At 44.2% G+C, this 13,423-nt stretch overlaps 1 long non-coding RNA gene across 1 annotated transcript in view; it reads right to left on the reverse strand.

The window, feature by feature from the left end:
- Positions 1-4,793: 4,793 nt before the first annotated feature.
- LOC117063858 overlaps positions 4,794-13,423 on the reverse strand; it is a 43,973-nt gene continuing 35,343 nt past the window's right edge. The window contains exon 3 of the long non-coding RNA XR_004429127.1: positions 4,794-5,169. This is a non-coding gene — a long non-coding RNA (uncharacterized LOC117063858). The remainder of the gene's footprint in view (positions 5,170-13,423) is intronic.

The raw sequence follows: 13,423 nt of genomic DNA on the forward strand, positions 1-13,423 counted from the left end.
AACAGGTTTTTAAGGCAACGGGGTCCCTGTGAGTTCAAACTTCTGCTTTCCAATGTTCTTACAAGATGCACAATTGGCACCGACTTACAGGAAATATTTAATTGGAATCGGAAGGCGCTGGCTCCATGGGCCTGGTTTTATATTGTCTACAGGCTTCTGCTGAAATGATTTTGGTGTGTAAGCACCAGTCCCTCACTTATTTATATTTGCCAAGGGGGAGTAAACCCAAAACATAGTCCAAGGGTGTTTCTGGGGCACAAGTGCAATCTGCACAGGGTTAGGAAAAGAGGCGGGGAGAAAAATTGCCATGCAAAAATTCCTCTTAAAAAAGAGAAGGGCTGGGACTGAACTCGGAGTGACATATTTATGAGCTCAGTATCAGTTGCTTGAGCTGATAAGCGTTGGTCATTAAAGGAAGGAAAAGTCACCTTTGTGTATATAAAATATACAAGATTCATAGTCTGAAAAGACTGAACAGGAAAGCATTGGGTAAATAGAGGATATCCCTTAAAGTATAATGTGAAAATCAAATTACTTCAAGAAGGAAGAATGTAGGTGTTTCTTTGTGAGAGGTTGAGAAAATGAATGACTCCCTAATTTGAAATCAGCATTAACTGGCTGCCAGCCTTTTGTGGCTCAATTCTGAGAATGTAGTTCAAAGAAATGCCTCCTTCCCAAAAAGCCCTTTCGTCCCCCTTTTATGTGTCCCCTGCCTGGACTCCACACTGGCTGAAAGGACAGGTTATAGAGTCAATTGCATGGAGGTCAGGCACTCAGATCTGCCTCTCACTGGCTCAGTGAGATTGGGCAAATTACCTGTTTCTTCAAGTCATCTTCTCTTTAAAAAAAAAAAAAAAACTATTTTATTTACTTGTTTGTTTATTATTTGTTTGTTTTAGACACAGAGTCTCACTCTGTCATCCAGGCTGACATGCAGTAACATGATCATAGCTGACTGCAGCCTCAAACTTCTGGGCTTAATCAATCCTCCCACCTCAGCCTCCCAAGTAGCTGGGACTACAGGGGCATGCCACTGTACCTGGTTCTCTATTTCTTTATTTGCAAAATATGGATAATAATAGTACTTGTCTCCTGAGATTGTGTGAGGATTACATTGGAAATGCACTTTCGCTGCTTGCCCTGAGCCTGGTCTATAACAAGCATTCTGTAAAGGTAGTTCTTTTTATCATTATACCAAAGACCACTGGTCTTCCCAGAGATTTCCAAACCTGAGGGGAGTTTTGCAATTATCCCAACAAAGTGTCAAGGAATGAATTCTTTCAATACCCTCAAAGAGGTTAATTTAATTTTAACAACAATATGACAGTCTAGAGCACCTTGGTAGGTGAGGGTGGGAGTGGGGACAGAAGAAGAGCATTTCCTGGAAATCCTATAATGATTCCATTTTCTAATCCCCAAACAACCTTGGTCCATAGGGATGCTGGCCCTCCCTCCCTCACCCCAGGCCTTGGTTTTTTGCAGTCTTCATCTGTGGTGTCATCAGTGGCCCTAGATTAGGCCTCCCAGAGTAGACAACAGTACCCCCCACCTCCTGTCCCCCTTCAGAGACCACCACTAACTCTTCCTTATCCCTTTATTTCTACTTCCTCTGGAAACCTGCAGGATTCCGGTCTGATAAGCATATCTGCATTAGAAGCCAGACTTTGCATATCTCAGGATCCACCCTCACCCTCGGAATATTCACTTCCATAATCCACTAACTGGCCTGTCCCCATTCAGTCACAATTGTAGGTTCCTACAGAATGATGATTTGTGACAAATGTTCTTCCCTCTGGCTAGGTTTTCTCAAGGCTAGGTTCTTCTCTGGCTAGATTTTCTCTGGCTCGATTCTTCCTCTGGCTAGATTTTCTCAAGAAGAAAACAGATGAGAAAAATACCTTATTTTTGTAGCATGTTCTATCACACAGGATAAACTTTTGTTCCTTTGCAGCCACCATGTACACTGTTGGACGTGTGCCTTCAGGAGCTCCTGCTTGTCAGGGAGTTGACTGCATGGGTAAAAGTTAAAAGTTGCTCAAGGAAGTCTCAGTTTTCATTTCTTTTTTAAAAAATTGACATATAAGAGTTGTACTGGCTGATCACACTGGTTCACTCCTGTAATCCCTGCACTTTGGGAGGCCAAGGCAGGTCGATTACTTGAGCCCAGGAGTTGGACACCATCCTGGGTAACATGGTGAAACCCCTCTCTACAAAAAATTAACCGAGCATAGTGGCCACACTTGTAGTCCCAGCTACTTGGGAGGCTGAGGTGGGAGGATCACCTGAGTCTGGGAAGTCGAGGCTGCAGTGAGCTGTGATGGCATCACTGCACTCCAGTCTGGTGAGAGAATGAGGCTCTGTCTCCAAAAAAAAAAAAAAAAAGAGCACATGGGGGGCACATGTGATATTTTGATACCTGCATACAATGCGTAATGAACATATTAAGGCAACTGGTATATCCATCACCTCAAACATTTATCTTTTCATCGTGTTGAGAATTTCCTAAAAGCTGATTTTTCAGACTGATTAGAAATAGAAGTGTGGGTGTTCTGTCTCCCCTGTTCCCTTCTCAAGCCTCTGTGATCTTTTCCTCAGTAAAATACATTCCTAGTTTGATTTTAAGTCATTCCTCATAACCCCTGTCCTAGATTCACCTAAAATGAAAACCTCAGAGACATTGTAATACCCCTCTCCACCTCACACCTCACAAATCCATTAGCAAATTTGAGGCTGCTTCTATTTATTTTCTGAACCCAACTACTCCTCATCCCTTGCAGCATTCCTGGTCTGGTCTAAGACCCACTAGCTCCTACCTGGTTTTCTGCAAGTCTCCTAACTGGCCTCCTGGCTTCTGCTCTGTCCCTCTGGTGTCCATCTCCACACAGCAGCCAGAGCGATCCTTTTAAAACTTAGGTTAGGCCAGGCACAGGGGCTCACACCTGTGATCCCAGCACTTTGGGAGGCCAAGGCAGATCACCTGAGGTCAGGAGTTCGAGACCAGCCTGGACAACATGGTGAAACCCCGACTTTAGTAAAAATACACAAATTAACTGGGCGTGGTGGTGCACACCTGTAATCCCAGTTACTAGGGAGGCTGAGGCAGGAGAATGGCTTGAACCCAGGAGTTGGAGGTTGCAGTGAGCCAAGATCGTGCCATTGCACTCCAGCCTGAGCAACAAGAGTGAAACTCCATCTCAGAAAAATAAATAAATAAATAAATAAATAAATAAATAAAACTTAGGCCAGATCATGTCACTTCTCTGCTCAAAACCCTCCAATCCCCCGACCCTATCCTGAGAAAAGGTGCAGCCTCTATAAGGCCTACAAGGCAAGGCTCTGTACTCTCAAGCCTCTCTCTGCTCATCTGTTGTGCTGCTCCTTGCTTGGTCCTTCTGCAGCCACCTGGTCTCCTCGTGGTTCCTCCAACACGCCAAGCATAGCTCTATCCCAGGGCCTTTGCATGTTCTATCTGCCCTGGATGGTTCTGCCCCCAGATAGCCATATGGCTCACTCCCTCACCTCCTTCAGTTCTTTCTTGGACTCTCACCTTCTTAATGAAGCCTCCCTGGACAGCCATATTTAAAATTGCAGCCCCTGCTCACATACCCTGTATGTTCACTTCTTTATTTTTCGCCATATCATCTCCACCATTCAGTTGATATTTAGTTGATTTTTGTTTTGTTGAGTTTAGATCTCATCTCACTAGACCTCACTAGAATGTAAGCTCCACCAGGGCAGGGGTTTTGTCTGCTTTCTCCCAGTATCTCCAGTGCTTAGAACAATACTCAATTCCAGTAGACGCTCTATTACATTTTATATTCAAGCTCAACAGATGAACGAATAAGACGGATGTGCTTCACAACTGAGTCACAATTGATGTATTCATTCAATCAAGGGAGTAAGAACTGTTTAAATCCCACCTTCCACTGTTTATCAGCTGTATGACCTGTAACAAGACACAACCTCAGAGTCTCAGGTTCTGATGAGTAAAATGAGAATGACAACGGTTCCTACCTCATAAGATTGTGTGGCTAAATAAGTTTATAAAGGCCAGGCTCAGTGGCTCATGCCTGTAATCCCAGCACTTTGGGAGGCCGAGGCAGGCAGATCACTTGACGCCAAGAGTTCAAGACCAGCCTTGCCAACATGGTGAATCCCCGTCTCTACTAAAAATACAGAAATTAGCCAGGCACGGTGGCAGGTGCCTGTAATCCCAGCTACTCAGAGGCTAGGCAGGAGAACTGCTTGAATCCAGGAGGCGGAGGTTTCAGTGAGCTGAGATGATGCCACTGCACTCCAGAGTGAGTCTCTGTCTTAAAAAAATAAAGTTTTAAAAAGTGCTTTCTCTGGCACGTCGATATGTATTAGATGTATTGGTTAGTATTATTGTTTTTGTTATTACTACCGTTGTTGTTATTCTCAGATATCGTAATACCCCAAATAAAACTCTTCAGCCACTGGGTAGAAGAAAAAAGAACACGGAATCCTTTTATAACCAGCTACCAAATAGGAGGGTGGCTGCAACCTAGGAATCTGTTGGATTTCTCATTAGAAGTTGCTGCATTCTAATACTGTAAAGTGCACCATTAACAACTTCCTTAGAGAAGCCAAAAAAGGGCAAGGTAGGAAGTAGGAAAATAGTTTCCAACCACTGCAAATTACAAAATAGACTCCCTGCATTCATCAAGTGTTTTCTTCTTCCAGCGGGGTAATCTCAAGTACATGACACAAGATAAACACAGAGCCATGCTCCATTAAATTTATGAAAGGATGTTGTTTATTTTTATCACATTTATTGGACTTGAAAGATATCCTTTAGTTCTCAAATCAACATCGGCGTGCGTGTTTATTTCTGGGTTGCTGAGTGCTTTAACACATCACAAAGGTCTGATCTTTCACCTCCTGAAACGCAGGCCAGTCACATGCCAGAGGGGCAGAGGGTTGAAGATGGTTTGGGTGGTTGTGAGCAGCAGTGATAGATCGAGGTTTTACAGCAGCTTTTTCTGGCAGTTCAAGGCAATCAGAAACTCTGAAAGATTCAGAAAATGGGAATGGGACTGGGCACTGTGGCTCATGCCTGTAATCCCAGCTCTTTGAGGCTGAGGCAGGAGGATTACTTAAAGTCAGGAGTTGGAGACCAGCCTGGGCAACAGAGAGAGATTCTCATCTCTGCAAAAAATAAAATAAAATACATTAGCCAGGCACGGTGACATGTGCCTGTGGTCCCAGCTACTCAGGAGGCTGAGGTGGGAGGATTGCTTGAGCCCGGGAATTTGAGGCTGCAGTGAGCTATGATCACGCCACTGCATTCCAGCCTGGGTGACAGAGTGAGTCCCCATCTCTCAAGAAAGAATGAAAAGAAAGAAAATTGGAGTGGTTCTATCTGCCAGGAGAGTCAATCAACTCCAGTTAGGCTATTTGGATCCTCACATAAGCCTCTAATGAATGGTAACAGCTCGATCCATACTTCAGAGCAATTTCATGCTCTTGCCACGGCCTGTGCTAGGAGTGTCCAAGAAATAGCCCTCATAACCCCTTCCCTAACTGCCCCTTGACCTCCCCTCAGCCCTTCCCACTACTGCTGTTTTCCTTTCTGGAGAAGTCTGAGGAATGAAGAGGTCAAGGCTAGGATGATGAACGGACAGTCACGCATGAGTCCCCTCCAGCTCTGTGATTCTGCCTGGCAGCGCCAGTACACACTCACCCATTTCCCTGTCTTGGGGTCCCTCTACTCTGCTTCTGAGGCAAAAGGGGGTCTGGGAATTGGGAGGAAGCATACTTCTCCATCTTTTATTCTTTACTATCCTCTTAATATCAAAAGTATCAAAATTATTTTTAACTGCAAATAAAAGTAAAATTGGGATCTCTGATATTTTATCATTTTTTGATGAGAGAGAATAGTAAAGAATAAAAGATGGGGAAGTCTTCATGGCCTAACAACCCCTGTACCCCTTTTATCTCAGAAACAGAGGAGAAGGACCCCGGGACAAGGAAATGCATAAGTGTGCACTGCCAGACAGAACAGTGAGAAGTAGATCAATGTTCTAGGAGGACTCAAGATATACTCCAAATCATGGGCAGCAAGCATGCTGTGACTAAAGTACTGAGGGCTGAGTGGGGCAGCCCTAGGGACTTGATTTCTGAGGCTTGTCAGCTCAAAGAACTCCCGCTATTAGGTAATTCTGCAAGCTCCCATGCATCCCACTAACATTTCCAATAAATGTCCTTCCCAAAGATTTAGTCTAGGGCCAGGCCAGTATCCTCCTCCCTACTCTCCACTAAACACACACACAATCACACAAACACACACACACACATACTGCACCCTCATTAGTATTATTAAGCCTCCCAATCAATTGCATATTCAAAAATTAACCTTGGCTGGGCACGGTGGCTCACGTCTATAGTTCTAGCACTTTGGGAGTCTGAAGTAGGAGGACCACTTGAGCCCAGGAGCCTGAGAACAGCTTGGGCTACATTAAGAGACCTTGTCTCTGCAAAAAATACAAAAATTAGCTGGGTATGGTGGCACATACCTGTAGTCCCAGCTACTTGGGAGGTTGAGGTAGGAGGATCACTTGAGTCCGGGAGTTCAAAGCTATGGTGAGCTATGATTGTACCACTGTACTCCAGCCTGGGCAACAGAGTGAGACTCCATTTCAAAAAAAAAAAAAACCAAACAAAACAAAAAAACCAACATTTCTGGACACTCACACACCATAGTGATAGTTGACACTGATGCCTACGGTCAGGTCCTCAGGAAAGCTGTTGCTCCCATTAAAATATCAATAGTGAGCAAAATATACCCAGTCTGTTTCCAGAAAAGGTTCCCTCTGCAGTGGGATGAGGACCAGCTTCCAGTTTTCCTTTTGGGTCACCTGCCCCCCAGTGCCCAGAATGATGAGAGGAGAACCATGGCCAGCAGAGAATCCTGAAGCCTGATTCTACCACTCCTTTGGAGGTGAGACCATAGCAAGGTGATAACCAAAGTCAGGAAAAGATGCTCTTCATCATTTACCCTTCTAAGAAAAGGCGAGGTCCTTGCATTTTACCTGAAAGAAAAGGTCACCCTAGAGGAGGAGGATGGTAAAATCGGCATTCCTCACTAGTACAAGGAAGACTCATTCCTCAGTGAAAGATGGGTCATGATTAAAACAACTTTGAAGACTGATAAAAGGATGCTTGGAACTTCCTGACCAGGCTAGGAACACAATGACTTGGGGAACTATGTGAGGCAGGGTTTCTAACTTTCCCTTTTATTTATTTACTTTTTTGAGACAGAGTCTCTCTCTGTCACCCAGACTGGAGTGCGGTGGCACAATCTTGGCTCACTGCAACCTCCACCCCCCAGGTTCAAGCAATTCTCCTGCCTCAGCCTCCCAAGTAGCTGGGGATTACAGGCACGCGCCACCACACCCAGCTAATTTTAGGATTTTTAGTAGAAACGGGGTTTCACCATGTTGACCAGGCTGATCTCGAACTCCTGATCTCAAGCGACCCACCCACCTCGGCCTCCCAAAGTGGTGGGATTACAGGCATGAGCCACTGAACCTGGCCTCTTTCCCTTTTGTTTTCTAACATTCCTGGGCCCTATAACACTTTTGTTTCTTCTGAGAAGGGGTCTCACTATGTTGTCCAAGCGAGCATCAAACTCCTGGGCTCAAGAGATCTTCCCACCTCAGCCTCCCAAAGTATCGGGAATACAGGCGTGAGCCGCTGTGCCTGGCCAGTGGAGCCTGCCACCTATGGGGACTTGCACTGTGGTGTGCTGCGAGGTGTATTAGACTCATTCAGCTGACTTGTGGTTCCACCTTGGGAAAGTCACTTAGGTGGCTCCAGCCTCAGCTTCCTCACCTGTAAAATGGAGACACTGGGCTTGACGAGCTTTGAGATCCTTCCCAGTTTCCAAGTTTAGTGATTCTGGAAAGCAATGACTTCCCTGTCTACTTTCTATCCTGCAGTAAGGGCATCGATGTGGTAGCTGGTGGCCTCCTGAATCTAAAAGATCTTCTGCAGAGTTTCATGTCTGCCCATGAGTCAATGCTGAGCAAGAGTCAGTGCTGAGGCCGGGCGTGGTGTCTCACACCTGTAATCCCAGCACTTTGGGAGTCTGAGGCAGGCCGATCACCTGAGGTCAGGAGTTCGAGACCAGCCTGGCCAACATGGTGAAACCCCATCTCTGCTAAAAACACAAAAATAAGCCGGGCGTGGTAGTGGTGCACACTTGTAATCCTACCTACTTGGAAGGCTGAGGCAGGAGAATCGCTTGAACCCGGGGAGCGGAAGTTGCAGTGAGCCAAGATCCTGCCATTGCACTCCAGCCTGGGTGAGAGAACAAGGTTCCATCTCAAAAAACAAACAAACAAACAAGCAACAAAAAGAGGCATTGCTGAGGGGCCCACCCGGGAATCCCTCAGGGACGGGCGGGAGCTTCTAGAGTGTTCACAACTCCAGCCTGGAATGAGAATCCTGTGAGGTCCCCATGGTATCACTGCTGGTTTTACTGATTACAGAATCCCTGAGATTGGTCCTCCCTTGTCTAACAGCTCAGTCATTTAATCACACACTTAAAAAAAATGCCAAGTTCTTTCCCCTGAAACTGAACGTGAGAAGTAGCTATGGGTCAGAGGCAAAAGAACAAAGGACACCCGCCCCCAGAGAGGAAATACAGAAAGGATTAACCTTTTTCAAAGGTGAAATAATGAAATACTTTTCTTCCCCTGGACAGGCAATTTTGTCAGGGCTCACTGCAAGGGGAACAAGATGCTATTGTCTTGACTTAATTGGCATAATATCTCCCCCTCCTCCAAATGATCAGTCAGACGGCTGCTAAATGCTTTTTGCTTAAGGATGAAATCCCTTTTGAACATCGGACCCTTCCTCTGGCAAATACCCCCAGAGCCTTCACAAGGCCCTACTTTTGCTAACAACTCCCTCCTTCACTGAGCTGCGAGCTGCTGTTTCCGAGGGCTCTGGGGGATTCTCTCCAGCCCTATTATCTTTGCCCCTCACCTCCACCCAGCACGGGTATTAGACTTGTCAACAAGGGAGGCAGTCTCTACAAGGGAGGCGGTCCCTAGAAAAGTCATAAACTTGGAATCCAGACGGAACATCTCTCGGGGTCTTCATGGAGACTCCACAGCTGTATAAAGGGGACCTGGGGGTAGAGACCAACTGGAGGGGAACATTGTGATGAAAAGCCTAAACTTTTTGTCCCTTGGAGTGGAAGAAAGGGAAGAGTTGAGCAATCAGTAAAGAGTTCTGCAGGTCAGAGCTTGCACGACCTGATTGATCTACCTCTTCCTTATTGTTCTTGCCAGACACCGGCCAGCTGTCCCCTCAGCCAACAAAGTCTGGCCGGCTCCACAAGGCAGGGCTGGGTGGGTGGCCACTGCTCTTATCTCCACCACCTTCTGGTAGGGAGAACGTGGAGGCAAGCAATCCAGACATGGTAGCTGCTGCCTGCCTGTTCCTCCGGGAACCTCATTTCCAGAGGAATTTGAGAACAGAGAAACTTAAAAGTGATCTGGGATGGGCAACAAGGTGTAATCTCACAAGGAGAACAATAGAAAGTCCAAATGTCAGGCAGACAGATAGCAGAAGACACTTACATACAGAGCCCCATTCTGTTCCCTGCCCAATTCTGAGCTTTCTTGATAACTGAATCGGATGACTAATGGAGCTCCCACCTCACCCGCCTCCAAATCATGCATGTTATTGAAGAAGACTCTTAGATCTCAGGTTAGAACTTCAACCCAATAACAAGTTAATAAATTCCCAAAGGTCAAATTAAACTTACTCGTTAGATACCCACACATTCCTCACTATTATACCTTTTTCCCACCCATAGGCCCACACCTTTCCATGAAAAAAAGAGAATTTAAATCTCAAGCATTTTTTGTTGTTCGCTTTTTTTAACCAGGACTTGCTGCTCCACAGCTTCTCCAACCCAACTTGTCTACAATTGTGTTTCAGCACATGGTTTTCCATAGCCCCTTTCCTGGTATGCATGAAACTCAGAAAAGCCAGGGATCCAAATCACACTATTAAATCTCAATATGAATTACTCCCAAAGAGACAACAGGCTTAAATGTCAAGAAACAAGAGGTTCCTAGGTGTTTTCTTATTGTAGTGTTGGTTTTTTGAAAGGCTAGAACGTTCAAAAAGACTCGGCCAAAAATAACTATAGAAGTGAGAGGATTTCTAACATTATCTTCCCCTTTTTTAATTGGATAGCATCTTTCATTGGAACTGAATTTCAGACTGGGTGTGGTGTCTCATGCCTGTAATCCCAGCACTTTGGGAGGCCAAGGTGGGTGGATCACTTGAGCCAGGAGTTCAGGACCAGCCTGGCCAACATGGTGAAACCTCATCTCTACTAAAAATACAAAAACCAGCCAGACATGGTTATGCATGCCTGTAATCCCAGCTACTTGGGAGGCTGAGATAGGAGAATTGCTTGAATCCAGGAAGCAGAGGTTGCAATGAGCCAAGATCATGCCACTGCACTCCAGCCTGGGAGACAGAACAAGACTCCACCTTGGTGGGGGGCGGGGGAGCAGTGTGGGGAGGGGTGAAGAACTGAATTTCACACACAATACTTCATATCTCCAGACACAAAATAAGATTAAAGAAAAGGTAAAAATAACTCCAGAAAAGAAGCCAGTTTTCCTCAGTAGGTTGGAAGAATATGATGAACTTTCATTTTTAAGTTTTAATTCTGGAACATAAGATTCCATCATAAGCTGTCCAGGATAAAAATCAGTGGTGTCGACCTGTGTATAAGTTAGTCTGCCACATTGCTGGTGGTTTGGTCTAAAGGGATTATTACAAAGCTCAAGTGAGTCAAAGAAAGTTTGTATAGAGTCGGTTTGGTCTAAAGGGTTTATTACAAAAGCTCAAGTGAGTCAAAGAAAAGTTGTATAGAGTCAGTTTGGTCTAAAGAGATTATTACAAAAGCTCAAGTGAGTCAAAGAAAAGTTGTATAGTCATGCCCATCAAAGCTGTCATACTCTTCATTGAAAAGGGAAGTCTCATCCCTTGAAGCCTTCTCCAGTCTGTATGAAAATCTCAGAAAGTAAAGCGATGGTGACCTCATCATACGAAGTCTCCTGAACCAAGAATGACTAGCCTAAAGAGGCTTCCTGTTCCCCCCTGCCAGCGCCAGCTAGCCCCCATCCACGTTTCAATGCACAAACACACACAGAGGCATCAACAGCCCTTAGGACTTTTGAGAAGAGATACAAACTTAGAATGGAAATAGGTTTTAGTTGTAAAATATCAGCTTAGAGCTGAGCTTCATTTCATGGGAGCCATGTTGCCCTTAGTCTTTCCCTGATAGCATTCCCGGGGCGGGAGCAGCATGGGAAAGAGTTAGCTTCCCCCAGCCCAACCCCACTGAGAAAAGTGTTCACATCCACTCCAGACACAGCTCAAGTTGATAAAGCAAAGAAAAGACCAAGCCTCCTCTGCTTTGACCACCATGAAGAATCCTCTTTGCAAACCTGTGTCTCCTATACTAGAGTGTTGGCTATTGACCCAACTGACTAGTTCTCAGGCAGCAGAACTTCTGAGAGAAAAGAAAAAGAGCAGACTTAAGGGCAGAAGTGAAAGGTTTGCCTTCAAAACCACAGCGCAAAGCTTCTCGGCCTTTCGGTATTATAATCCCCATTTTGAAAGTTCATTTTGCAGCCCCTCCCACAAAAAAGATATTAAACATTTTTTTTCCCACAAAAAGCACAACTATTAGATCTGACAGCCAGAACCAATTGAAAAATGGGGGCCATAATGCTACCTGATAATAAAAAGGGCAAACAGTGATGAGGTCCCCACGGCCACATGGCTGCTGGCTCCCCTTGGAATCATTTCCAGCATGGGGAAATGATGGGGAGCAAATGAACACCTCAGCTGTTCTAGGCAACTGGCTATGCATTGTCTACCAGACATGGGGATGCTTCCTGATTATTGTCCAAAATTCTGAGTCATTCATATGTATGGGTCTTTCTATTGCCACTTACTTCTATACTATGAAACAAACAAAAAAATTTCCATATATAATATAATAATATACAATATTAACATAATATATTTTATATATTGTAAGACATAATATAGCATAATATGTATCATATCTATCTTATAATGTTAACATCTTATAATATATATATATTGTATTGTTAACATATATAACATATAATAATATGGTTGTATAGAGTCTTGTCCATCAAAGCTATCATACTCCTGACTGAAAAGGAAGCCTCATCCCTTGAAGCCTTCTCCAGCCTGTATGAGAAGCTCAGAAAGTATGGTGATGGTGACCTCATTATATGAAGTCCCCTGAACCAAGAATGACAGCCTAAAGAGGCTTCCCATTTCCTCACAGCACTGTCTAGCCATCCACATGCCAGTGCTCAAACACACACAACCTGGTTGGCAAGTTCATATATAACTTATATTATATAAGATGTATATAATATAAGATATAATATACATCTTATATAATATAAGATATATAATATATATATCTTATATTATATAAGATGTATATATATCTTATATTACATGTTATATGTTATACATGATATTATAAATAATTTATATATTAGTGGTATTACTTATACAGATGGGGTCTCACTACGTTGCCGAGGCTGTTCTCAGACTCCCGGCTTCAAGTGATCCTCCTGCCTCAGCCTCTCAAAGTACTGGGATTACAGGCATGAGCCACTGTCCCCAGCCTTTTTAAAAAAAATTTTAAGATCAGCCTGACCAACATGATGAAACCCCGTCTCTATTAAAAATACAAAAATTAGTCAGGTGTGGTGGCACGTGCCTACAATCTCAGCTACTCAGGAGGCTGAGACAGGAGAATCGCTTGAACCCAGGAGACGGAGGTTGCAGTGAGCCGAGATCACGCCACTGCACTTCAGCCTGGGCAACAGAGCGAGACTCATCTCAAAAAAAAAAAAAAAAATTATAGAGACAGATTTTTATTCTTTTCTCTCTCTTTTGCCACCAGTGCACTTTTCTAAGTCCTAGGACAACTGGTTTATTCTGCTCACTCTGCTTTTTTATAAGCTCTGGCCTTTTGGCTGCCCTCTGGGGCACAGTCACAACTTGATTCTCCTTTTGCTTTTCCTTATACAAGGAAATATTAGTTCCCCTTCTGTAGAGACCTAGAACTACCACTGACCTCTTTCCTCATGAAGTTAACACTTCTATTTCCTCAAACTATCTTCCAGGTTTTTTTTTTTTTTTTAAATGCTTCTTTTATCATGGAAAATTGACTTACTAATCCTAGACATATTGCTACTGGTATTTATGTGTTGTTCATCAAAAAAAGAAAAGTGGAGAGGGGCAGTTACTAAGAGAAGCTTTAATACCTAAGCACAGATTGCATATCAGCTGGTTTTTCTTCTCTCTAGCC

Source organism: Trachypithecus francoisi, unplaced genomic scaffold, assembly GCF_009764315.1.
Source record: "Trachypithecus francoisi isolate TF-2019V2 unplaced genomic scaffold, Tfra_2.0 Lachesis_group19, whole genome shotgun sequence".
Lineage (NCBI taxonomy): Eukaryota > Metazoa > Chordata > Mammalia > Primates > Cercopithecidae > Trachypithecus > Trachypithecus francoisi.